At 42.1% G+C, this 4,480-nt stretch overlaps 1 pseudogene; it reads right to left on the bottom strand.

Annotated features, from left to right (window-relative positions):
• Positions 1-2,951: 2,951 nt before the first annotated feature.
• Positions 2,952-4,133, bottom strand: LOC102764803 (annotated as a pseudogene).
• Positions 4,134-4,480: the final 347 nt, after the last annotated feature.

The following is a 4,480-nucleotide window of genomic DNA, read 5'->3' as shown; positions in this document are numbered from 1 at the left end:
TGATGATTGAGACCTGGATAACCAATGCCACGTGGACAAAGAAAGTCCACATGCTGACCTGAGTGGCTCAGGGAAGGGCAGCATGGCGGCCCCGCAGACTCAGAGACCTAAAGTCACCACAAAGGTGTCTGAAGTTAAAACTTTAACTGACAGCAGTTTCTGGTGGGCAGTCATGTGCTAGGCCAGTATCTTCCCTGACAAAAGTCAATCTTTACCGTAACTGAGCCTGTCTGTTGTCTTTTTGTATCTACGATAACATATCGTTGGAATGTCAAAGTAATTTTCCTTTTCCGGGACCCCTCAAAGCACAGGCACTGCTCTTCCAAGGCCACAGAGCCCTTCATTGTTAGTGAGCGAATGGTTGACTGTTAACTACCCTGTACCCACCTATGTAAAAGATGTATGTGTTTATCATTTTATTTTTTATCTAAACCCAGAGGTTTCCCCGCTCTGCTTTCTCCCGCCTGCCTCATCTATCACCAATGGACTTTGTGTAACGCATGTAAGTCTGCTCTTTTCATTGTCATGTATAAAAGAAGGTGCAAAACTGCCATTCTCCGGAGCATTATCTTAATCTGCTGAGATGTTGCTTCCCAGCAATTGTCGACAGTTTGGCTCAGATAAACTCACAAAAATGTTTCACAGGTTTAAATGTTTCTTATGTTGACAGCCGTAATTGTTCTAAAGCCCATCACTTATTTGCCTTCTTATATTATGAATTCTTATCTATTTATGGGTCCCCACTCTCATGTCCAACTAACTAATCAGAATATTACATATTATTTTATAAATAGTCTCCCTTTCTGTCCTCTACACGCCATCCCACTGATGTTACCAATTTTTACTTGCCTTACTACATACTATTAAGATACTACATTTTGTTGTCTCTTCTGCTCACGACTTCCTGTAGAGCTTACAGTTTACTTCATTAACCAAATATCCATCCCACTCAATTTATAAGTCTTATTCCAGGCCAGTTCCTCCCTATATGTTCCCTCTCCATATACAGGATGGGGCAAAAGTCGGTTTATAGTTGTTCAATAATTAATAAATGATAATACAAGAATAAACTCTGTGTTTCACATACGCACAACTATAAGCCTACTTTTGTCCCACACTGGCTGTTAGGGATCTCATTGTGCAAATGTATTTCTCCAAGAGACATTTGACATAATGGGGAAACTGAAACATGTCTTATGATACCTTTATGATGCTACCACTAATAGTAAACTCAAGAAGTTGAAACTGCCTTTTTCTTTATTCTTATTGCCATATCTCGTAGTAACTTCCCCCCTCATGTACTCCACTACACTGCAGAGATGCGTCAGACCTGCAATTGAAAGGAACTACTGTACGATATATACTGAGCTAGTATAAGTCACTTATTTAGATGTAAACTCATGCATTTTCCTTTCAGTAACATCTTGATATTTTCTTTCCATCCTTGGTTTCTTCCTGGGATCCTATCAACTAGGGCTGTAATTATTCTGACTGGTGTATCTCATTTTATTTTTTCCCATTTACTTAAGTAACTTTAGCTCCAACCTTTTGTTTGGTCTCTGGAAGACTAAAATCTTTGATTTCTCAATATGTTCTTCCCATTCATTGTAGTGGGTGGACCTGGACTATGAGCTCAGAGTTTTGAGTTTTGGACTTTATCACTGTATTTACAACCTTGCATAATTCATATCACTTCAGGAGGCTTCAATTTTATCATTAAAACACTGGGAGTATTGAGAGTGAAATCTCTAGGGTTCTTGCTCCACTATGATCATGTGATCCTCTACTGAAAGGTGCTTTTGATTTTAACACTAGCTGATTCTTCAGATTTACTACCCTATAGTACAGTGGTTCTCAACCTTGGCTGCACATTAGAATCACCTGGGAATCTTTTTAAAATCCTGATTTCTGGGCCTCATCCTCCGGAAATTCTGTTTCTTTGTTATGGGGTGGGGCCACAGCATTAGTAACAAAGAAACAGAATTTCTGGAGGATGAGGCCCAGAAATCAGGATTTTAAAAAGATTCCCAGGTGATTCTAATGTGCAGCCAAGGTTGAGAACCACTGCTATAGTATAGTCTCTGCTATTTATTTACTTTTTTTGTCCTCCATTAAGGATAAGTAAATCTACAAGTTTCCTATAGATAAACTCAAAATTCTCTAATACTTTTTGGAAGGGGAGATATGTTGTCACAACTCATTTGCATGGGAGATAGTTTAGAATTCAAAGATGTTTGAAATTAGGAACTTGAGAAGAATTCATATTGAACACAGGGAATGATATATTCTCTGAAAACTTTTCAACTTGAGTTAGTATCATCTATAATGTTTAGCACAAGAACAATTGCTAAGCCTCGTTATCTGAAAAACATTGAGAAAACAGTCACCAACAGTTGTTTTTAATTGACAAATGACTCATCTGTATAAGCTCTTTTTCATGAAACTTTCTTTTCATTTTTTATCACTTCACTTCGGGCAACTTAATTGTGTTAAATAGTGAAACTTTTTTTTCTCTAGACACCATGGTTTTAGAGGTTTATGAATAAGATCACATTAATTCCAGTGAAAAAAATGCCAAACATTAAATCTGACACTCCCATGGATGAAGTAAATATACCCTTGTCTCTCACCTCCTAACTCCTTCCTGTCAGCACTTACATTTTGAGAACGTACGTATGCACTGCCCTCATGTAAACTTTCTTTGCCTAGCTCCTCTCTTCTCCAGGAGTCTTAGAGCTGTCCGCCTGCCTGTGTAGAACCTGTGTATCACAGTTCTTTACATCCCGGTTATCTTTTCCCTTTAACATATGACTTGCTTTATTATTATTATGTTTTTGATGTTCAATGATCTCTGAATACTGGTCTCCTGCTCCCCCAAGGGGCGCCCCACTTCTGCTGCCTTAGTGTCTCAGAACTTTGGTGTCTTTGACCTCAATTCTGCAGGTGGTGGTCTATATGGAGTGGTGGTTGTCCAGGGCGTCACCAAGATTGAAGCCCTCCCCTTCTTCCAGCAGGCCTCAGTAATCGGTAAGCTCAGCCTCCAGCTTGACTATCATGTTCAGCACGGCTTCCTACTCCTGGGCCTGGTGCTCCCCTCTGCCTGGGCCTGGGCCAGTCTGCCTCCAGGTGCAGCAGAATCCTGTTGAGCTGTTCCATCTGCATGGCATAGCCCGTCTCCACCTCCTTCAGGCTGCTCTCCAAACTGGCCTTCAGATTTCTCTGAGTCCAGGTTGACATTCAAGGACTGGACTGTACATCTTAGCACCACGTGTGTCATCTCAGCAGCTCCTGCCGCAGCAGTCTGGGAGGTGACCACTGTGGTGCTCTCCTCAATCTGCTGGGACTAGTGCTTGTCTAGCTCCTCTCAGTTCTTCCAAGCCAGCTCGTCATACGGGGCCCAGATATCCACCATGATCTTGTCAAGATCCTGAGATTTAGGGGAATCCAACCCCATGGTCAACCCAGAGTTGGCAGTCTGGTTTTATAGACCACTTACTTCCTCCTCGTTGTTCTTCTTCATGAAGAGCAGCTCTTCCTCGAGAGCCTTAATCTCTGTCTCCAGTTGCAGCCCAGTGGTATTGCTGTCCTCAATGACCTTTCGGAGCCATTGATGTCACTCTCCACTGGCACATGGCTAGTTCCATCTTATACTTGATTCTGACTGGCATTGTCAATTCACAGAACAATGGGGGCATTGTCCACAGAATTTGCGAAGATCTGAGCCCTCACATCCTCAATGGTCTTGAAATAATGCTCCTAGTCTCTGACCTGGGATCCCTTCTTCTCCAGGTGTTTCTGAATTTTGCTCTCCAGTCTCCGATTATCATCTTTCAGGCTTCTCACCTTCTCCAGGTAGGAGGCCAGGTGGTCATTCAGGCATTGCATGGTCTCCTTCTTACTCTGGATGTACTCTATGCCCACCAGACCCCCTGTCATCCCCGCAGAAAGGACCCCAGACCCCCAGTCACCCCGCACACCGGTGGAGTGGGACATTAACATCTGGGAGTCCCAGCCCCCTGTGCCTGCATAGACTCTGACGGGGCTACTAGCATACCGAGTGGGTGGCTGGGTGACTGCACAGAGCTCAGGGTCCAGTAGTTTGTGGAGAAGGTGAAGCATGTTCTGAAGCTCATGTTGTTCAGGGAGGAAAGCAAAAAGCCAAGACTCAGGCTCAAGGAGCAGTCTGCCTTGCCTTATTTTTAATTAAATAAATACTTGTTGAGTAAATATGTATACGGTACCAATATTCAAAGATGACTTAGGTACTTAGGTGCAGCTCCTATAGTCTGGGAGTTTTTGGTAACTAAGAGAGAATGTATAAATACAGGGTGGGAAAAATTAGATTTACAGTTGTGAGTACACAAAACGGAGGATATTCTTATATTATTATTGTTTACTAATGACTGTATTATTTGTATTATAACTTTAAACCTACTTTTGCCCACTCCTCTATGGGATAGTAGGAATTTAAAGACAATAT

The sequence above is a fragment of the Myotis davidii genome, unplaced genomic scaffold, assembly GCF_000327345.1.
Source record: "Myotis davidii unplaced genomic scaffold, ASM32734v1 scaffold49, whole genome shotgun sequence".
NCBI classification, from domain to species: Eukaryota; Metazoa; Chordata; class Mammalia; order Chiroptera; family Vespertilionidae; genus Myotis; species Myotis davidii.
Note: the sequence above shows the minus strand (reverse complement) of the source record. Positions and strands in the feature narration are given on the sequence as shown.